Here is a 22,964-nt window from a genome sequence, read left to right on the forward strand (position 1 = left end):
GGGACCTTCCAGGGTGAGGTGGGTGAGGGGACCAGCTCACTGAGGTTTCCAGGCCTGACTCCACCTCGGCAGGAATGCAGTGAAAGCTCAGGAGGGGAAGTTCTAGGAGGCTTTAGGAGCTGCACGTCTAGGGCAGCCTGAGGGATAACTGATATCTTAGTGAAAGTTCAAGGAAGATCAGTCCTGGTTCTTTCAGAGGCTGTTAATACAATAGAGGAATCAGGACTTGGTGAGAGGTTTAGCAGGGTGGGAATTCCACTTTAATCATTTACTAGTGGAAATTAACCTCAGCAATTGCTTACTTTTTCTAAGACTTCTCTTCAAAAGGGCAGTTTTCTCTGCCTTTCAAGGCCTTTTTTTTTTCTTTCCTTCTTTCTTTCTTTCATCACTTTTACAGCCTGATCCCAGACCCCCAGACCAGTTCTGGGCCTTGCAGAGAATATGTATTCAAATTAGCGATTTCCATTGGACAGATTCTTTTTAACCCAATGATTGGTTAAACCGGTGAAACAGACAGGTTTCAGGGCCTGGGAGATGGCTCAGTAGATCAGCCTCTTGCAATGCAAGTGTGAGAACCTGAGTTCAATTGCCATGTGAAGGTAAGCAGGCACCTCTGTATGCTCCCAGAGATCCTGTGTCCAGATGTGAGGCAGAGACAGGAAAATTCCCAGAGCCTCACAGGCCAATTAACCTGGAATATATAATACACAGAAGTGAAATACGGAGAGACTCTGATCTCAAACATGGGAGAATGTCAGCACCCATATTTGTCCTGACTTCCACAAACAGGCAATGGCCTTCATACACACATGTGCTCCTGCTCGCACATACACATACCACACCGCACCACACCGTACCAAAACAACAAAAGAAAGAAAAGGAAACAGATTTCTGCTTGACAGAAGATGGAGCTTAAGGAAAAGCCTGCGTAAACATGGCAGACACTGAGCTCCCCAATGAAAGGGTGGAGTAGCTAGGGAGGAACCTGTTTCTGGGGGCAGGTCTTTGGCTGACCTGAACCCAACACCAGAGGTAATCACTAGAGAACCTTGATGACACTTGTGTTGAGAAAGCTACTAGAGAGTGGGGTAAATGAGCTCCAGGCTTCGGGGACCAAAATTCTATCATGAGTTCCAATCTGAAAGTGCCCAGGGTATATTTCTGTTTATAGGAGCCATGCTCAACTGTTCCATTGTTCAGAATCTATCTCCTCACACAGATTCCCACAGAAACGATTCTAAATGGAGACCTCATTCTTGGCAGTTTTAAATGGTCCATCACATCATGAGCTAAGGGGAAAAATATGAAAGCATTATGTAAGGCGTAAAAACTGACGATGAGGTACATTCAATTCTTAGCACTTTCTACCTAAAATTAAGCAACCAGCCTCTTTTCATTTTGCCTGTGGATAGCTCCACCAAGCTCAGAACAGACTGGAAAAAGCAGGATAGAATAAATTTACTCTACAAGAACATGAATCAAGTTGCATAAACTTTACAAAAATACTGTGTTAATATTTGCCCTCAGCCATGGCCACACCCATTTGGGTGTCAGCCTTTGATATTTCTGTCTTGGGCTCCAACGCCCACCCCTTTACAGCCAAAAAAGCAGCAAAAGCCTTCACTAAAGAAAACAGCTAAAGTCACTTTGAAAGGTTTGAAATGTGCTAATCATGGTGCATCCCAGCCAAGAGGCTGGAATCTCACAGTGGACTGTCCTGCCAGCCTCAGTCCCTGCCAAGAAGTCTGAAGCCAGGGACAGCTGGGCCAGAGAAAACCCGACACTCACTACCACTGAGCAGCCTTCCCATGGTTTTATCTCAAGGAAACACAGAAAAATGCTCCCACCCTTATCCTTGCTCCCACCTCCACCCCTACTTCCCAGCATCCCTCCATTTGTGAGTGTCAGGCTGGAAGGCTTTTCTTAGGCTATCTTTTCTTTCATGGGTTTCTTGGGCAAGAGCCCTTAGGGGTTCTTTCCAGCCCTAAAGCCTCTGCTTGAAGGCTTCAATCCCAAAGGTCATCTTGGGTTAGACTAGGCACCAGAACCATGCCAGCTGCCAGTGCCTCTAGAAACTGAGAAAGACAGTGTCTTTCAGAGCATCTATTCAGCTTCCTGGGGTTTTGTCTTTTGATAAAATGAGGGCAGAAGATTAATAAAATGACTTTTTTTTTTTTTTAAAGAAAGACTTAGCTAGTGTGCTAAATGGTGGTATTTGGGACTAACTGAAAGAAATGTATACGAACATTCAAAACATTTCTAGAACATTCATGTTCTAGAAAACATGCATGAAATGCAGAAATGTATCATTGTTCCTAGTACTAATAAAAGCAAATGTTTAAAAACTCTTATGAAAAAATATTTTGCTGGTATTTTTGCATTTATTTGGACGGAGCCCCAACATGTGTTGAAGGCCAGGAGCCCTTGGTGACTTGAATAAAGCCCATTTTAGAGGGAGCATCTCAGCAGGCCTCCTGCTCTGCCATTGGCAGAGCAACATGATTTTGGGCAAATTTACTTCCTGGGCCTCAGCTGCCTCCCCTGTAAACATTTCCAAGGTTTTAAAACTCACTTCAGCAGAGGAGCTGGTCTTCCATAATCAACACTCCCCCCCCCCACCTCATTCCTAGGTCCCTGGGCTATCCCTCAGCTAGGATTGCTGTAGGAGGAACAAGAGAAGGTCCTACAGGGCATCAGACGTTTCCAAGTGCTTTTCCATTCATTATCTCTCCGGACATCATGGCTTTTGAAGGCACTGATCCGTTGTACAGGTCAGTAGATTAGACTCAGGAAAGCATGCCCAGTCATGGTCAGCTCCAACAGTCATACCAATCCCCACTCAGTTCTAGCATTACACATTTGCCAGCTCCACGTCTCCTGACCTATGCCACTGGGCTGGAGGTGAATTACAGGTGATTCACACTGCAGGTAAAACAAGGCCCCAAACTTAATCACCCGGTCTCTGTAATTTACTGACGACAGGTCCATTCTTCCTCTTTTGAGATAATCTTTATAAGCGCTTCCCAAGGCTCACAAGTAGGTGAATTTCCTCTTATGAAGGAAATGGTCCAGAAAAGCCACCTTTCTCTCCAATTAATTCTGCAACATTAGAAACTCAGGTAATGATATGGTTGTTTATTACCCATATTCTACTGAAAGGTGCTTTTAACAGATGTCCCTGAAAATGTAAACAACATCCACAGTACGGTCCTTTTTCGGTGAAGGTAAGACCATTTCAGCACCTTTTGGAGTTGAGAAACACAGCATTAAATGACTTCCTCGGTTCTGTAAATGGTGTGATCCCAGGGTTAATTATTAGCTTCCCAAGAGCAGAGGTAAGCCACCTTGTGCCAGAGGCCAAACCCTGGATTTGACCTTGGGCTCCTCCTATCCTATGACCCCAGGGAGGTCCTCACAGCAGCCTAGACTCTATAAACTTGAACTCAGCCAGACCCTAGCCTTTTCACACTTGCAGGTACACCTACTGATTCCAAACGGAGGATCTAATAAAGACAGCCTTTTTGGAGACCAAAAGCAAGGGCGACACCCTGGGAATGTTAGGGACCTGGATCTGTAGGAAGGTACAGTCCAGCCTCAGAATCTAAAACAGGCGTGAGTAGGTAGGTGTTCATGCCCAGCAGAATCTACCAGGATGTGCCAAAGCAAGACGGTGCTGAGCATCGGGTGCGAGCTGAGCCCAGGGAAGGAGAGACTAATACAGGTTATCTCCAAGGGCCTGCTCTGGGGAACACACCTGAAGCAAAGCAACTAGGCAACCTGCAGTGTGATTTCGTCTGAGTTGTGTTTGTGGGTTTCAGCTGTAACGTGCACTTGTGCACTTTACTTTGTGCCCATTTGCACGATCACTGGCCCACCGTGTGCTCAGGTACTTAATACACCACAGACCTCCTGTCCCCGGATTGGGTGCCCATGCCCTTGTCTGGACATTCAACTGGCTCTTCATTAGTGGAGCTCAGATTTCAAAAGGGCACACAGAAAACATAGAAGAAAAGGGGCAGGTGACCAGGACAGGTCTTAACTTCATGGCTGCTAGGCCCAGAAGAAATGCATTTTAGGAAGAGACTGTGACAGCTGATAGGAACAGGCTAGACCAACCCTCAGCAAAAAACCCAGCAAGACCAGCGAACGAGCTACTGAGGACAGTTTGGGAACTTTTACCCAAGGAGACTGTTTTCTGTCTTTTTACCAGGCAGAGAGATCTTTACAGTACACTAGATGGACACAGGGAGGTGGGCACCATCCTGAATGCCACTCATGGCCACTGAGGTACAACCTTGCTGGAGATGTCTCAGAGAGAACTGGGCTCAGCCCCTGGAGCTGAGCCTGTGTGACGCTGAGGTGTCCCTGTCAGCGTCCATCCCAGGGGCTCCTGACAGAACCAAGCTTTCCTCAGGCACAGGATGTTAACACTGACCTTAGTTTTAAATAGCGCTCTTCAAAATATATAGGACCTAGAAACCAGCTATTTTAACCACTTTTAAGTATAATTCTGTGACATTAATTATATTCATACACAATGTTGTGCAACCTTCACCACTATCTATTTCCAGAAGATTCTATCACTACAAACAGAAACTCTGTACCCATTAAGCAATAAGTCTCTCCCCAACTCCGAGAGAACCTCTCTACCTTCTGTGAATTTACTGAGTTTTGATCTTTCATATAAGTGTGTCCTAGTTTGCTTTCTATTGTGATAAAAACAATGACCTAAATCAAGACGAAAGCATTTATTAGGCTTACAAGTTACAGGGAAGCCAAGGCAGGAGAAAGCAGGGAGGGATGTGTGGCTTGTTCTTCAAGGCTTGCTCAGCCCACGTTTAGACACCCCAGGAACACGGGACTAGATGTGGTATCTCCCAAGGTGGGCTTTCTAGCAGTCACTGACTTGCTTAAAAACCAGTCTAATGGAGGCATTTTCTGAACCCAGAAGCCTCTTCCATTTGACTTGTGCTTGCGTCAAGCTTACAAAAAAACAAACCTGGACAAAATGAAACCATGCAGTTATTTCCTTTTGAGTTTGGCTTACTAGCTTTCAGCATATTCTCTAAGTCCTTTTATGTTTTAGATGTGTCACGTGTCTCCTTGTCAGGACTATCCAACCTAACTTCTTTAGTTCAATGCATTTTCCACAGGCATTTATCCATTTGGTTTCAGTTTCTGCCAGTCGTGCCTAGTGATATGATCAACTTGAGCGTTCGAGAATCTATTTGGAACTGGACATGGTGATGTATGCCTTTAATCCCAGCACTCGGGAAGCAGAGGCAGGTGGATCTCTGAGTTCAAGGTCAGCCTGGTCTACAGAGTCAGAGGGTCAAGACAGCCAGGGCTACACAGAGAAACCCTGTCTTAAAACAACAAATTCAGAGGATGTTTTGTTCTGCTCAGTGCCTAAGGACATTGAGCATACAACTGCCAGTTTATATTCCATGAGTACCTTTCCCAAGATGTACTAGCTAGTTTTTTGTCAATATTACACAAGTTAGCATCATCAAAGAAGAAGCCTCCATCAAGAAAACACCTCCGTAAGATCTGGCTGTAGGTGAGCCTGTAGGGCATTTTCTTAATTAGTGAGTGGTGGAGAAGGGTCCAGTCCAATGTGGGTGGTGCCATCTCTGGGCTGCTAGTTCTGGGATCTATTAAGAAATCAGAGCCAGGTAATGGTAGCACACACCCTTAATCGTAGCACTCGGGAGGCATAGGCAGGTGGATCTCTGTGAGTTTGATGCCAGTCTACAAAGGAAGTTCAGGACAGCCAATGCTATACATAGAAACCCTGTCTCAAAACAAAACAAAACAAAAAAGGAAAGAAAGAGAGAGAAAGAAGGCAAGAAAGAAAGAAGGCAAGAAAGGAAGAAAGAAAGGAGAAAGAAAGAAGGAAAGGAAGGAAGGAAGGAAGGAAGGAGGGAGGGAGGGAGGGAGGGAGGGAGGAAAGAAAGAAAGAAAGAAAGAAAGAAAGAAAGAAAGAAAGAAAGAAAGAAAGAAAGAAAGAGAATTTAGGCTGAGCAAGCCATAGGGGCCAAGTCAGTAGGCAGCACCCTTCCTTGGCTTCTGCATCAGCTCCAGCCTCTAGGTTCCTGCCCTGTTTGTTTTCCTGTCCCGGCTTCCTTCAATGATGGATTACAATGTGGAAATGTAATTGAAACAGACCCTTTCCTTTCCAACTTTTGTTCATGGTGTTTCGTCACAGTAATAGAAGCCCTAAGAGACCAGACCTGCTGAACCTTCTTTCCTCCAGAGGCTAACCCACCTCACATTTCTACCAGCATGTCTTTCCTATCTCCCCACATCCCTGCTAACACTTGTGGGTCCCCTCCCTTTTCTTCTGTTTATGACCATTCTCCTAGATGCAGTAGCATTTCATGGCTTGGATTTTCCCAGCCATAATGACTACCAACAGCGAGTGGGCCCCTTCATGTATGCTTACTGGCTATCTTTAGAGAAATGTCCATCCAAGTCCTCTGCCCATTATTGAAATGAACTTGTCAAGATTAGGGATGGGGAATTTCAGGGCATTTTTTAAGGATTTGTTTTTAGGTGTCTGTGTCTGTGTGTGAGTTTGTGTTTATGGCTGCAGTGCCCGCAGAAACCAAGGAGGGTATGGAGGGCCCTGGCTGTTATGAGCTGCTTCTAATGCGGGTGCTGAGAACAGAACTCAGGTCCTCTGGGAGAGCAGTGAGTTCTCTTCACCACGGAGTCATTTCTCTGGCCCCCAACTTTAGGAATAAATTCCTATTATTAAACTTTTATGAGCTCATGATTCTAAAACATTTTCTCCTGTTCTATAGGCTGCCACACTTAACTTGATATACCAGGATTATAGCTCTGATGGAACTCAATGTACTTCTTTTTCCTTTGTGGTTTGGGCTTTTCGTATATCACATGCCAAGAACCCACTGCTAAATCCAAGGCAATGAAGACGGATCCCATGGATCAGTCAAAACCTCTTTCTCTAAGAGGTTTTGTGGCTTTCACTTTATACTTTGGTTATCAACATATTTTGAGTTGTTTTTTTTTTTTTTTTTTTGAGAGGATATGAAATAGAGTTAACACAGGGGCCTGTAAAAGATCAGCCAGGCAACCAGCCCAGCCCCCAATCAATAATTCACTGTGGGTGAGCCACTCTGAGTAGAAAAACTATCCCAGGGCATGCAGACCCCTCCTTCACCTGACGCTTCTGACTGCTACAGGACAACTCACAGCAGGCAGTGGGCTGCTTCCTGACAAGGGAGATAAATCTGATCAACTAAAGAGATTAAAGACTAAATATTTATGAACAGACCACAGTATTTACACACAGCCATTGGCTAGCCTAAAATGACACCATATCAAATAAGTAATGACAGGATAGAGGGTCCCAGTCCTGGGAAGCTCAGCATATTCCTACCAGCTTACTGTCTTGGGTCCCTGTCACAAGGATGAGGAACTGAAGGGCAGAGTGAAACAGGACCTTCCCACAGCCTGGGCTTTAACCACCATGGCCTTACCCAGCAGCAAGCACAGTCTGGCTCCAGGTGTTCACCCACATACATCCATGTCATTGTCTGATTCACAAAGGGCTCAGGGAGGGAACCCCAGCTTCCTGATCTCCCTTGGCTATCCCAGGGCCTTGCATGATCTGTCTATGGACACTTCCTTCCACTTTCACCATGTTTACTCTGCCTAGCCACGGCCCCCTTGACTGTTCCCAGCTTGTGCCAAGCTTCTCCTACCTCAGGGTGTGTTCCCTCTCCTTGAGACACCATCTTAGATAGTCACTTGTCTCTCTCCCCTCTCTCATGTGTCTGCTCACATTTTACCTAATACAGATGTTCACGTGATTCCTTATGGCCAGAACCCTACTTTGTTTTTCTCCTGAGCACATAAGTGGATGAAAGCGAGAACAGCATACTCAAGATCATCTGATCCCACTGAACACCAGAGGATATCTAGATGGTTCCATAAGTACAGGTGTGGCCACAGAGGCACCCACACTTCTTTTGGACCTTCAGGCTGACTGGGACACCGGGTTGTGACAAGGAGAGCAGGCATATCACATATAGTCCAACACTCCTACATCTGTCAGTCAAGCTCAAGATGTTGGTGGCAACTAACTTAGCCACAGGAGATGGAATCTCTACCCATAATAGAAGTAAGCAGCCATCTCACCCACTCGGGGCTTATGCCCACACTGTGTCACATTCCAGGGAAGCCAGAAGGTGGTTACAGGAAATGATTCCCGGGAACCTACTGCCAGGAAACATGCAGACATGGGAAAGGTTGTAGCTGCAAGTTCTTCATCCTGGTGACACCCAACTCACTGAAAATTAAAAACGAACAGGCTAACTGGCAACTTTCTGGGACCACTTAACAGTGGTACAAATAGCCAGGAGATAGCCATGTGTCACAGTATGAACCAGGCATGATGATGAGAGTGGTGGCCAGGGCACATGCCTGTAATCCCAGCATTCAGGAAACAGAGAAGCACAAGGGTCAGGAGTTCAAGGTCATCTTTGGCTATCCGGTGAATTTTGGGTTATCCTGGGCTACATGAGACCCTGTCTCAAAATGAGACAGAAACAGGAAGAGAAATTTTATACCATGAAAAACAAAGTATTAGATTTTTTTTAAAAAACCACCTCTGTGATGTGATTTTCAATAAAGAGCTATGATGAATTTAAAGGAAATCAAGCAGAAAGAATTTTGAAAGAAATGCCTTCACCTGAGGCATTAGAAGTGCCCAGGGATTAAGACCTTAATCCTCCCTCCCCTGCCTGACACCTCCCACCTTCCTTCCATTTGCAACCTTCGAGACTAACTTCCTCTTCCAGGGGTGGCTGTGGCCTGTTCACCCCTCCCTCAGACAGTCTTCACCAGAGCTGGCTCTGAGGCAGCCCCCCCCCTTCCGCCTGTAGCAAATGCTGGAACCCCACAGAGATTCCATCCCTCCTCAAGAACAGTACTGCTCCAGCTTCCTTCTCTGGTGGTGCAGATACCAACAGCCACTCTGGAAGCCTAGGGGAGAGGCGCTAAGGGCAGCATCCTAAGGCCCAGGCACAGAAGACGTGATCCTAGGCCTGAGTCCTGTCTTCCAAGCAGCAGAAAAGAAAATTTGCTCTGGGCTCCCTCATGTACTGCCGGCCTGGCCACAGAAATTTCTATCCCCTCTGTGGACCCTCCACCCACTCAGAGAATTCCCAGCCCCAAGCCCTTGGAGGCCTCTAGCATATTATATCCCTGGTGCTTTCATTGGAGGGCCTGCTGACTCCATACCCCAGTTTCTGCCTGGATCAGGTCTGAGTTCTCAGGTCGCTTGCTGCCAAGTTATATACCTTAAGCTCTAAATTCATAAGTTTTTTTTTTTTAATTCATAAGTTTTATGTAACTCTTCGGTAATTTTTTTAATTTAAAGACAGGGTTTCATGTAGCCCAGGCTGGCCTCAAACTGGCTATGTAACTGATAGTGATCTTTGACCTTCTCTGGCCTGCCTGCCTCCTCCTCTCCAGCGTTGGAATCAGAGGCATTTGCCACCATCCTTCGTTTATACTGGATTCTTGGACATGCTAACTAACACTACCAACTGAACCACTTCCTCCCCCATCCTTACATAGCTTTTTAATTTATTTATTTTGAGACAGTGTCGCATTACATAGCCCAGGCTGTCCTTCAATTCATAGAGATCTACCTGGCTCTGCCCCAAGTCCTGGGATTAAAGACATGTGTCACCCTGCCCAGCTAAATATCTTTTTATTAAAGTGTTTACCATTACAGTTTTCTCTTTTATTCTTAGTTCTTAATTTCTTACTGTGCTTAGTTTACAGGTTAGTACACCTAGCTACGTACAGTCAGGAAAGTCTACAGCATGCTAGGGTTCAGTAATATACGCTCTGCAATTCCCATTACCATAAAGCAAGTTCTAAACAACCAAGTGTGGCTTCTGACCAACAGCTTAGGCTCAGAAGGCTCCTGTTAGAAATGAAGACCTTTGGGTCCCACCCCAGGCCTGGCGAAGGTACTCATGCTGTATTCCCACTGAAGTTGAAGAGCCTCTGTTATCACTTCAGCGCCGGCTCCCAAGATCTTCAGCTGCCTCCTTCCTGTTTGCCAGCTGCCATCTTTGGTAGTAGTCACTATCCACTGTCAGGCAGCAAGCACAAACTGCAGCTTTCTCTACCCCCAAGGCTGCTGGCTCAAACCAGAGACAAATTTCACACAACAAGCCGAAACCGACAACCCGCAACATCACAGTAATCAACATCCACCAGGGTGCCATCAGGGATCTTCATGTGACTTCATGAGGCAGGGGTGTCACTGTTATCCATCAAGAGGAAACAGCTGTTAGGGGCCCAGCTGGAGCCACAGAGGGTGTGGGTGGAGCCTGCCATCCCAGCTTCACTAGTGATACTCACACAATAGTGAGCAGCGCACCTGAGCACATCCTACCCTGCTGAGCAAAAGCTTGGTCCTGAGGAAAGACACCTGCGTTTCAGTGGGGACAATTATCCGCCTGGGCCTTGGAAGACAAGATGGTTGCTCAGCAAACAGGAGGCCCAAATGCTGGTTGACTCTCAGATGCATAGACTCTCATCTGCTAACAACTTAACTTCACAACCTTCAGCCCTTCAGAACCCCTACTCCCGGGCTCCCAGAAACTGCCAGAACATCTGGCTCCCTGGAGATCCCTTCTCAATTAGAAAGACTCATGAAGCTCAAAAGACATGTCTGAAGGGCCTCGAGGAAGACCCAGTTTCAGGCCTCCCCCACCCCTCTCTCTTTCTCATGATTGACAGCATCTTCTCCAGAAGAGCACTCCTGAGAAGCAGTCCTCCCACCTGGAATCTTGTTCCCACATTCCCAGGAAGCACTGGGGCACTCCTGCTCCTCCCACCAATAGCCTTAGAAGCCCCTCTCCCTGACATGCTGGGTCCTGGGGACAGAACTGAGTAAGAGGAGAGGGTGCTTCTGCCAGGGAATTCCCACAGAGGGAGCCCCTTTCAAAGAGGCCTCACCCACACACCTTCATAGCCTGAGACCTATGGTTGAAAAACTAAAGTCTTTGAAATTTTTCTTTTAATATCATGTGCAGCAAGGAATCTGCCTTGATGACTGCAGCATTTAAGATCAACTTTATATAAGAGGGAAAGGTTAAAATTACAACACAAAACTTAAGGATCCTTGCAGGGGCTGGGGAGATGGCTCAGATTAAAGAGATTGTCCTATGAATACGAGGACTGGAGTTTAGATCCCTAAACCCTCTAAAAAGCTCGAATGGCATGGGAAGCACTTGTAATTCCAGCACTCAGGAAGCAGAAACAGGCATCCTCAGCACCAGCACAACCAAGGCCACTTATAAAAGAAAGCATTTAACTTAACTTATAATTCAGAGGGCTAGAGTCCATGATACAAGAACAAGGTACCAGCTGAGCACTCACATCTTGATCCACAACTGCCTGGTGGAGTGAGAGCACTGGAAATCTTGGGAGTCTTTTGGCGCCTCAAAGCCTGCCCCAGGGACATACCTCTATAACAAGGTCACACCTCTTTATCCTTCTCCAACAGTTCCACCAACTATGAATCAAGCAGCCAAATATATGATCCCATGAGGGCCATTCTCATTCAAACCACCATACCAGACTAGCCCTAAGTGGTAATCTCAGGATTCAATGAGACTCTACCTCAATAAATAGAGTGACCAAGGAAGACACTTGACATCAGCGTCAGGCCTTCACCCGCATGCTGTGCATGCACATACAAACACACATGTACACCCCCATGCACACACACAAGAATTCTTGCAAACTTATAGCTTGAAAATAGGTCTGCTGCACCTAATGAAGCAAAGGTGTGTCCCGAAGTCCACCTGTGTCACTGCTGGTGATCTGTGGACTACGTCTCAGCATGTTCCAGGAACTTTCTGGAAACAAAGAATGCAGAGCTCAACTAGGCAAAAGGGAATGGGCATCTCCATTTAAAAACTGAACCTAGGGAATCCTAGCCTGGAGCCACACTTTGAGGAGCTGGGGGTAAAATGGCAGAAGGCAAGAACAGATGTCACCAGTTCATACATGGCCTGCAGAGACTGAGCTTGATAGACATGCTTTTTTAGGGGAGCACACTCTAAGGGGCAATAGGAAGGAGTAGTCTAGGGGACCACTGGCAAAGGGAGAAACAAAAAGAGAGTGTTGGAGAAAAGCTGGTTTGAGAAAGGGGTTCTGTGAGGTGTAATCAGCAAGACCTGCCCAGGGCAGGTATGGGACCAGGGAAGAGTAACCTGAGCTCTTAAACACTGGGAGACGTTATATTTTATTTTATTTTTGAGGTGGGATCTCATTACGTATCTTGGCCTGGAACTCACTATACAGACCAGGCTGGCTTTGAACTAGTATCCATCCACCTGCTTCTGCCAGTGCTGAAATTAAAGATTTGTGTCACCACGCCCGGCTTGACTTCACTTATGCTAAGTGACATGATCCACACAGTAAAGGAACAGCACTCAAGTATTTCAGAACAGTCAAATCCACAGACAGAAAGTAGGGTGGCAGTTGCAGGGGCTGCAGAGAGGCACACAGGAGGCTGTCCTTTAATTGGTGTCTATTCCCAAATGTGAAATGTTCTGTGGATGGCGGTGACCACTATACAACAGTGCAAATGCTATTTAATGCCCCTAACCTGGATACATAAAAATGGTTAAAGGGTGAATTCTAATATTTTTCACCACCAGTTTTTAAAATGAGGCCTTCCCCTCATTATAGGGACAACAAACAATCAAACAAACATACAAACAAAATGAAAAAACACCACAAACCTGAACTGGAATTGAATGACAAATCTGTGTCATGAGAGATGAGAGCCACCTTTCACGGTTTCTGTTGACTGTCCTTCCAGAATGCTTGGTGTTAAGGAGAGGAGTTGGGCAGAAAACTGGCAGGAAGGGAGTAGGGGGTCTTTTCTCCTTCAAGTGGTGATCCGGTTAAAAAAAGGCCTACGTCCACACCAGAAACATTCATTTTTCTCAGACTGGAGGATGGAAAAGAAAGCAGGGAGAGAAGAACCGGAAGATGAAGACAGGCAGGGAAGGTGGAGGAGGTTCCTTCAAATGCCTCCAGCATTACAGGAGGACAGGCAGAGGTGGTGGGGTGAGCTGGAGAAGCGAGGGAGGTCCTGCAGAGAATGAATGCAGAGGTCAAGGCTGCGGTGTGAACCAATCGGAGCAAAGCACTGCACGGGAGGGCCAGTGGGCTGCAAGGATAGAGCTATCATCTCCGACCATCTCCTATCCTAGCACAGCTCATCGAAGGACACCCTCTGAGTCAGCAGCAATGAAGATGCTCTGCCCTACCGAGGAGCTGAGTCAGTCCAACAGAGCTCAGGGAATGTGGCCTGGCAATCTCACCAAGTCCTCCAGGGGATTCTAAATTTGAGAAACAACCACGGACTACAGAGAGTCAATGGAACTTTAAAAATATATATGAAAATGGGAGGGGGGTGACCCAGCAAATAGCTTCTGTATAAAAGAACAAGTAAACTGCTCCAAAGGCAACATGCTTATTTACATAATAAGCGAAATGCCTCTGTCTGTACCTACCTGGGCATCGAATACCCAGTCGCTTGTGACTAGGGCCCCAGTGCCACCTGCTTCCACGCTTCTGCCAATGGATCTAGTCACAGACTCGAAGCCGGAGGGATTGGTAACTGTGAATGGTTGGGCAAAGACACCTTGATCTAGGGAGACTGTGGCCTCCTGCTCACCATGCTTACGCATCTGGCCTTTGAATTCCATTAGAATTCGCTTGGGGTAGGCAGTGAGGGTAAACCTGCCCTTCTCTCCATCCATCCTGAGCCTGCAGTGAGGTTCCAGGCAGGAAAGAGCGAAGTAAAGTAAGGGCTGTAAAGAGACTACGACAGGAACAGCCTGGGAAGGGAAAGAGGAATATCCGGGAACAGAAGGAACACGTAGGGTCCCTAGGCAATGCCCAGGGTATCGACGGGTTTGTGTCCAGATGGAGGATTTCTTGTGCCAGGAGGTTTGCTAGGCTTGTCTGATTTCAACCTCAAAGTCACACTTGGATAAACTGAACATAGACACTAAGGAACCTAGAGTAGTTCCAGCCAGGGCCTCCCAATTTGCTACAGTTACTGAAAACATGCCTTTCACTCTCAACATGTTCTTTCTGGATAACATGCTTGAGCCCCGAGGCCAGGAAGTCAAAGGTGCAGTTGGAGGATGCTATTTGAGGGTAGGGGAACCTCACGAGTGAGTCTCCTTCCTCAAGCATTCCACTGGTGTCTACAATATACCTGCCAACCCATCATCGAGGTTGCTTGTGTATCTGTGCCAAAGCAGGCACACTATCCCACCCTTTTGGGGGGTAAGGCTATGATAAAAATAGCAGGATTTAAGCCTATTTATAGCAAGACTGTAACAAATAACACTAACAACCTCATCAAGGAAAGGGTTGGGGATGCAGAAAGCCAGGAAACTTGCTCCACGCTCATCAAGTGTTTACTGAGCACCCTGGGCTGTCCAGGCACTGTGCCTGGCTCTAGGGATGCAATCATGAGTCAAAATAGAAAGGCCCAAGTTGAAGGACCAAATGACTGACCTGTGCACAGCAAAGATGCCAAGGTCCTGGGCAAGCTGGAGGACTGTCCTCCTTTAAAGCGCTCCATGGAGACATGAGCACTGGCACACTCAAACACAGGCTTTGCCTGCTCCACAAAAGACATGACCGAGGCAGGTGGCAGAGGTTAAGGTATACAGATTAGGCAGCAGTGCCAGAGCTATTGATCTCGCGGGTCTAAGAGTTAACAGGGTGGAGGAGAGGGATAGGGACGAGGCTACCTTGGTGGAATGCTTGACCAGCACGCATGACTCTAGTTCTAACAGCACAAAAACCGTGTGTGGTGGTCCACCCCTGTAAGTTCTCAAGTACATATAAAGACTGAGGTTAGCTGGGCCTCTGCAAGGCCGTCTCTCAGAATCAAAAAAAAGGAAAAGTTCTACAACCAAATACTCTTTTTTTCTTCTCATATGTAAATCTTTCTCTACACAGTCTCACTATCACAAACAGGCATGCACACACACGTCTGAAAATATGAAAGCCGAGGAGGGACTATCTGTAGAGAGGAAAAGCACCGGCAGAAGAGGGGAAGAGGCACAGGGAAGGTGGTAGGAGGTTGACATGAGCAAAGTGCAAGTGTATGCAGAAGCTGAAAACTGGTTATTTTTGTACTCTAAAAAAGAAAGTAAATTGTGCACTATAGTTACGTCAAAGGATCTGATTGCTTTCGGGAAATATTAGGGGGAAGAACCTATCAATAATCCTCCAAAACAATGAAGTTCTGAGGGAAAACAATGCATACCAAAGAATATGATAAATGGGATAAAATGGTAATGGGGGCTGGGGGGGATCGGGTAAGGGGACGTGGGAGTTCCTTGTGGTGTTCTTGACACTTTTAAGTCCGATTAGGTCAGAATGAAGTTAAAAACGGCGTAGAGAAAGGGGGGAGGAAAAGAGGAGAAAGGGAGGAAGGGAATGAGAGAGGGATTAAGCCCTACCCTGTCTTTGCAGCAGCGCTGCCAGCGCAAATGTGCAGATGCAGAGACCGGTACACAAACTAGCCAATGACCACAAAATCGCCAGTGTGAAATGGGCTATCAATGCAAGGCTGTGACGGTCTCAAGATTCCACACTAAACCCCAGGGCTGAGCTGACCTGCGGGGGAGGAAGCCATTTACAAACGTGTAAGCCCCAGGCTGTGGGACCACGAGGCAGGGCTGGAAACAGACAGGATAGGTGGATGGGGCCAAGGGAAGAAGAGCTTGGATCTGCCCTTACTCTAGGAGCAATAGACTGGACGGGTGACAGGCCATGTGGAGGCCACCATGCGGGTGGTGACAGATGCCTCTTGGAGAAGCACCATCTGTGTGTGTTCTCCTGTCGTTCCCCCCACCCCCCGCCCCCGACATCGTAATGTTCTACAGCCACATGCATGCATTTGCCAACCAGACACAGGGCGGGGATGTGGTGGGTAAAAAGGGTCAAGGCATGTGCCCAGAGTGGGACTGCTGCCAGGGAGCTCTTGCCTCTCTGGTCTGGCTCTCAAAGCTGACTCATGTAAGGGAGGCGGGTACAGAGGCCGGGACTCCACCCCACACCCACGCCATCTCTACTCATAAACATAACACCGGCCAGCAAAACCCTGAATCCTGCCTTCCTTCAGGCCTTGACTTGGGGTAGGCCTCCACAGGGCAGCGATTCAGCAGTGACTGCAGGACTCCTGTACCAAAGGGAGGGGGCTTTTTCGCTGCCCCACACTTTAGAGGCTCCTCAGTGCACTTAAGAAAGCCTGTTTAGCAGAAGTAAGTTCTGTGATGATCTTCACCTTACAAGTGAGAAATCAGTCTAGGGACAGATGTAAGTTCAAGTTCACTCTGGGGAGTCTGTGAAATGCACCAGGTGGGAGAAGTTACTAAGTCTTAGGAGCAGGGAGGGACCCGGACTTCAGTGTAGAGACTCAGCAGTGCAAACCCTTTCCTGCAGCCGAGCTGAGCGCACGTTCCTTAACGAATGTGCATACCAACAGTTCATCAGGGGCTCGCAGTGTCCAGAACTATCCCAATTCCACAGCCCGTGTCCTAGCTTTCCGCATACACCAAACTGCCTCGGAAATTCCACTCTCTCAATAGCTAAATACCTCCCAGGCTCCCTCTTACAGAGAGCCTTTGCCAACATTCTTTTTCACAGGACAGAGCCCACCCAGCCTTTGGTTCAGAAAGTGTTATCAGCAGATCCCCCCCCTGACTCCAAAAGGAAACAGCATCAGGGAGAAGAGCCCAGGGCCACCGTACTCCGGTTTGGTGGCTGCCCTGCAGGCCCTTTCTATCAACTACACCAGCGCAAGCACCGCCCACTAAGAACAGCAGGGCTCAGGCCCCACCTGCCTTCCAAGCAGCCTTCCTGGGGAGGCATCGTGGACAGAGGGGGGGCTGTAAGAACTTCAAGCAGCACCTGGTGGCCAGGAAGGGCCATGCTAATTTGGAATAAGAGGCATCTCTGGTACAAGGTACCCCAAAGCAGGAAAAAGAAACCCCAGCACTTTGCCCTACACAGGTGAGGAATGCCTTACTCAGCAACCAGAGAGCACCCCAATTACTCTGAACGCCTTGGAGGCTTAATGCAAGTGCTAAGCCATGCCCTTCCCTGTGTATTTCCTAACAGCCATCCACAGCGCTTAATAATGACCTTCAACTTGACAGGATCTAGAATCACTCGGGAGGCAGGCCTGCCAGCCAGGCATTTTCTAGATAGGATAAATGAGGGTGAGAAGACCAGTCAGCATACGGGTGGCACCATCCCATGACCATATAAGCAGGAGAAAGTGAGCAGGGCACCAGCGGCCACCTCTCTCTGCTTCGAAACTCTTGCAGGCATGACTTTCCTGCCATAATGAACTATACCACGGGAGCCGAAATAAACCCTTTGTCCTTAAGCTGCTTCTGTCAGTATTTGGTCACGGCAAGAGAATATTAACCCACTATGGGTGTGTGGCTGCTAACCCTAGCATCACTTGCATCTAACCTGATCCTCCTCCTAAGAAGTTAGGGGATAGGTGGACAGATGTAGACACACACACGGGGGTCCCCAACTGTGCACACTTCCACAGCCCAGTTCATCTTCCAGCTCTGCAGCAGTAGGGCCTGACACATAATATAGGCTTAATGAGAAAATCTGCATTTGCTGTTGGATCTGCACTCAGGAGGTCCTTGGGATAACCAGGAAACTTGAAGGTAGAGGTGGCTTCGGGTGCTGACTCAAGCAGAAAAAAACCCAAGATGCAAGACTTCTGGATCCTAAGAGGTCACGACCAGATCATATTTCAGCCAGGGGCCTATGAAGACCTTCACCAAGTCTTCTCTGCCAAAAGATAGACCTCTGTAAGATCAGAGCCTGAAGTCACTGGGGCCCAGACCAGGGCGACATGGCCTTGGCCCGGTCCTCTCTTACTTAGAAGACTGCCCCCAACACCAGCCCAGCCAGGCTGGGCTCTGCAGAGTACCACCAGCAATCTAGTGCCTTCCTAGTGCCTGAGGAGAGAAAAGGGGCCAGGCTTTGCTCTCTAGGAACTGACTGTCTGGTACAGGAAGGTAAGTCCTGCGATTATGGTCAAGAGGGGGGACCGCAAATCACCGGTCCCTTTCCTACAGGCCAGTGCCTGGGAAGTGGAAGGAAAGAGGATGTGCTGTCTTCTGGCTCCCTTCAGTAGGTTATGCCTATTCTAGAAAGCAGTGCCCCTTACACTCACAGACCTGTAAGTAGCTTAGAAGGCCACAATGGGTCCTCTTGCTTCTGGTCTCGTTCTATCTTTGCTAGCTCACATATGTGTGTGTGTGTGTGTGTGTGTGTGTCGTGGGGAGGGAGTGGGGCACAGCACTGTCATTAAACTTCCAAGCCACAGCCAACAAAAACTGAGAGCAATTACCATCCTAGGACTGAGACCAATGACCAACGTAGAACCCCAAATTCTTTGTGGGATAAGATCTGTCTATAACCTTGTCTCGCTGGCAGGGAGTTGAGACCTCAACAAGGGAATTAAAAGCTAGCATACCTTTGCAATGAGATCAGGTAAAATGAGGGCTTCAAGCTAAAATCTTGGATTTGGCTCCTAGATAAACTGGGAGTCCAGAGCCACAGTAAGATCTGGCCTGAGCTGCGAGGAAGTGCATCCAGACACCCTGGATTCCAGGGTGGGGGGTCCCCTGACTGAGTCACCATGCTTGCCCACACACAGCCCTACACCTGCCAAACAGAAACATTTGCTCACTGGCACGCCTCGGCTACTCCAAATGGCCTCGGTAACCTCCAGTCTGCATTCATGTCTAATTTGCATATACTAGTCTTCTGAGGAGACAAATCACCAGAGACAACCCAGATCAATATAGAGTATTAGGCACACTTTATTCTATTCGAATTCTCTGCGGCAGACTGGTGCTCCATTAACTGTATGCTGGGATTTATGGCAGTGCTCATACACTAGAATATTTAACTAGAATAGCCTCCTCTCGGTCAGATAATAGCTTACCATTGTTAATTTTCAACTAGTCAGCCTCAGGAAGGCTTCCAGTTCCCAATACAGTCTAGATCTTGACTTAATCATCAGGAAAGACATCTGTGTGGGGTCTTCCTATGCCACACAGGGCAGTCTTATCCACAAGAAAAAGCCCTGCCCCCAGAACCAGAAGCCTCAGTCGCTTCCATCCCAGTCCTGCCCAGATGGTACAGCTGCCGGCTCGGAGCCTCGGTTTCCTCCTCATAAAATGGGAGTGGCATCTCAGAGGGAGAATTGTAAAACTGAAATGAGACGATCCGTATACCCTGGACAGCTGTACTAGGTGACTGCAAAGATTCGGTATCATCCTAAAAAGCCCCCAATCACATTCTCAGATAGCCCAGGCTAGACAGAAAGCAGAGGTTATCTCAGTTGATCCTATTAAAAGGGGAAGGGGGGGTTCAACAGACAATATATAGAGGCATTCCTGGTTGGTACAGTGGGGGCGGGGCTGTACTGGAAACTACTGAGAAGAACCAGGAGGCTGTTGTGCACTCTCTAATGCGCAAGGGGCACACACCACAAATGAGCAAGCCACCATGGGAAGACAGAGCCTCATCCAAGAGGGTGAGCGCTGGGAGCGCTGCAGCACAGGCATCTTTTTCCCAACCAGGCTTTCCAATTCATCCGCTTCGACATTCGCAAGACGGATCATTTTGCAAAAATAGTTCCTTCCGTAAGTGGGGCCCGAGTGTCAACTTCTGGAGTTTCCGAACTCGAAGACTGCGGTTAAACAAGAGGCTCTCTGCTCACCACCGTTCTGTTGAGTTGCTTTTCCAAAGTCCCAGCAGACATTCTCCTGGGCACAAACACAGGCCCAGAAAATGCTTGCCTAATTCTAACTTCCTGACGGAATGGGAGCCACGAGGGTCTCTAACTGAATTAAAATCACATCACGCCAACTGCTCGCTTGCTTTGTGCTGGGCAAGGAGCCAAACACCTCCACATCATTTATCCTACTTAATCCACCACCAACCAGGCGAGGTGGGCATTATTACTGCCTGCGTGCAGGGGAGGAAATGAAGAATCAGAGAGGCTAAAAGACTCGGCCAAGGTCACCAGCTGGCCGACGGGAAGAGCCCAACTTGAACCTAGGTCTCGCATTTCCCAACCACAAGTTCTCTGCACCTCCTTCACGGAACAGCCAGGTGTCAAGTTGTCTTAACTTCCCATGAATTTTTTAAAGGCAAGCCTCAAGTTCGTAATAAGTTCGGGTGGCAGCAACGTGGGGCGGGGGTCTCCTCGCACAACGCGGCAGTGTCTGCGCAAGTTAAACAGAGAAAGTACCCGGGTCGCTTGAGAAACGGAGCGGATTGGTTTGGCGCTGGAGTTCGTGCCAGGCCCAAGAAATGCCACCTTTGCGGCTGGGAGCGAATTCGCTCGGGGGGCCGAGCCTCGGGGGCTGCGCAGGACTGGATCCCCGAAGCCATGCGTGCGCCCCCTCGGCTGGGCTGCGGACACCCCGGTGCGGGGCCCAAGGCTCGGCCAGACGGGAGCGCACGCCCACGCCCGCGCCGCCGCGTCCTGAACGCCCAGCCCTGCGCCGCCCCCGCCCCGCCCCAGCCCCGCCAGGTGATCTAGGCCTGCGCCCCCCGTACGCCCGACGTGGCGCGGGGACTCTGGGCTGCCAGCCCTCCCGCTAGTCCTCCCGCGTGTCCGCCGCCTCCCGGGCCGGGTGGGGGGTGGGGTGGCGCCCCGCATATCCGCGATCGCCGCAGCCCGCGCCCCGGCCCGCCCCGCGGAGGTCCCGACCGCCCATACCTGCAGCATCCGGGGGCGCGGGGCGCCCAGGTAGGTCGCGCGGGCGGGCGGCGCGGAAGCTCGCTCGCGCCGCGACCTGGCCGCCGTCTGAGCATGCCCAGTGCAGCCCGCGGGCGGCTCCCGCCGGCCGGGCTGTGGCCGCGACGGGCCCGCGCGCGGGGCGGGGGACCCGGGCCAGAGGCAGGCCTCGGGGGGCGCCTCTGTGGGCCACCTGCCGAGCTCCCGCAGACCTCCGAGCCCCTTGGCTCACTCACGCAGCCATTCATGCCTTGAGCATTTATTGAACACCTACTGTGTGCCTCTCTTTCCCGAATTGCATGCCTGGGAATGGCAAGGACTTGAGCGCTCAGCAAGTCTTTGAAATCACAGCGAGCCTTGCACCGCGGCTCTGTGGCTGAGTATGGGAGTCGCGCTGACTCCAGCGGCTCCGTGGCTGAGTTGGGGGGTCGTGGTGCTCTTTTTCTGGTCCCAGGTCGCCCGGCGGGTTAGCCCTTCCCAAGGCTTTCAGGGCCCCTAACTGGCGGGCGTTCCTGCCGGCCTCTTCCGCCTCCTCCCACACCTGCCTTCCTGCGCTCCGACTGCACCTTCCTCTCCTTCACACGCTCTAAACTTGACCCTCCTCGGGACGTTTACACTGCCTTTCCCTCGGGGTAGGACTCCCCCCGCCCCTCCCGATTTTGCTGGTGCCCTGCACCCTCTCACCATACAGATACCTTTCGTAGGAGAGGCCTTTTTGGCTACCTTTTCTGAACTAGCTCTGACCTCTTGCCCACTCTTCACGTCCATTATCGTCTTCCAAACCTCTATCCCTTATCCATTCAACAGCTACTTACGTTCTTGACACTTAATATATGGACAAAAATTCTGTCTCTTGTTGGGAGTTTGGAAGGGAGTCCCTCGCAACAAACAACAGGTCCGCAAACAGCGCAGTACGTGAGGTGATAAATTCTTAAGAACAGGGGAAAGGAGCCAGACTAGGGGTTGGCCCGGTGAGAGCTGGTGGAACGGCCAGATCAGGTGACAAATACCATTCGGTCACACAGCTAAACGAGGAAGCTTTCCTGGGACGGAAAAGCCGGTGCAAAAAAACGAGCGCAAGCTTTGTGCCTATGAAACGGGAAGGACAGAGGGGCTGATGGAATCGATTACTGTCTGTCTCTTGACTTAGATCCCCTTTATGGAGTACCTCCTTTCGGTGTCAGCTCGGTAGCTCCGCCTCTCAAAAGACCCAGCGTCTAAACAACTAAAAACGTTTTAGCTGAATGAATATCTTAACAAAAGAATGGAGAGATGGTTAGGATCCTATGTTCGGAACCTGGGTGCCAGATGTCCCGAGAACCTTTTGTTCCCACGCTACCAGGAGGCCCTCGGCTGTGCCTTGACTCCCTAGCTTAGACCCGGATCCGGGTCCTAAGGTAGTGCACGCCGCCTAAGCTTCGAGTCCGGGGAATTCCGACAGAGCCGGGAGTCCCGGGGGCTGCCCTGTCCTGGCCCCGCCTAGGATCGCACGCAAAACCTGGAGCTACGGCGCCAGGGCAGTCCTGTTCGGACCGGCAGGGAGAGCACTGGGCATGCTCGGAGCCTGGGAAGCCCCGCGCCCAGAAGGAAGTGGCCGCTGGAGGGGTCGGTGAGGCTGCCCACTGAGTCTCACCTGGCCATCCCAGACTCAACTTTCTGCCTCTCGGCAGGGAGTGCTGGGTAACCTTCCTCCCCCAAGCGTGGTGGGAAGACCGGGAATTCAGAGTCAGCTGACGGCACAGGCACACGATGTCCTATACCAGCTGCTGTGTGATCTGCTACCAGAGCCTTGCGCTCTCTGTGCCCTAAATAATACAAATGCCTACGCTTGGATCCGGGGGAGTGTGGGGATAGAAAAAAAAAGAACGTGAATTTATTCAGTCCACTTTAAATATTTCCCCCTTGTTGAGGCTTGAATCCAGGTCTTTGCACAAAGTAAGCACGAATCTCTACCAGTGAATGAAAAGCCCTGCCCCAAGATTAATTTCTCAATTATCTGTCACCCTCTAACACTTTTGGACTGCTAAAATGAGGGACTTGGGAACGCTTAGAGCTGTCCAGTTTGAAGTCTGCTGGA

General features: G+C 49.2%; 1 protein-coding gene across 3 annotated transcripts in view; it reads right to left on the reverse strand.

Moving 5' to 3' along the window:
- Positions 1–22,964, reverse strand: part of Ptpn3 (protein tyrosine phosphatase non-receptor type 3) — a 153,981-nt gene that overhangs the window by 97,396 nt on the left and 33,621 nt on the right. The window contains exon 1 of one of the 3 annotated variants that reach the window (XM_021628105.2): positions 21,162–21,417. The exons of 1 other annotated variant lie outside the window; for it this stretch is intronic. The gene's annotated coding sequence lies outside the window, so the exon portion shown is untranslated. Of the gene's footprint in view, positions 1–20,869; positions 21,018–21,161; positions 21,418–22,964 lie in introns of those variants that run through there. One more of the 3 variants, XM_021628101.2, reaches the window with a different exon arrangement.

Source organism: Meriones unguiculatus, chromosome 3 (genome assembly GCF_030254825.1).
Source record: "Meriones unguiculatus strain TT.TT164.6M chromosome 3, Bangor_MerUng_6.1, whole genome shotgun sequence".
In the NCBI taxonomy this organism is placed as follows: Eukaryota; Metazoa; Chordata; class Mammalia; order Rodentia; family Muridae; genus Meriones; species Meriones unguiculatus.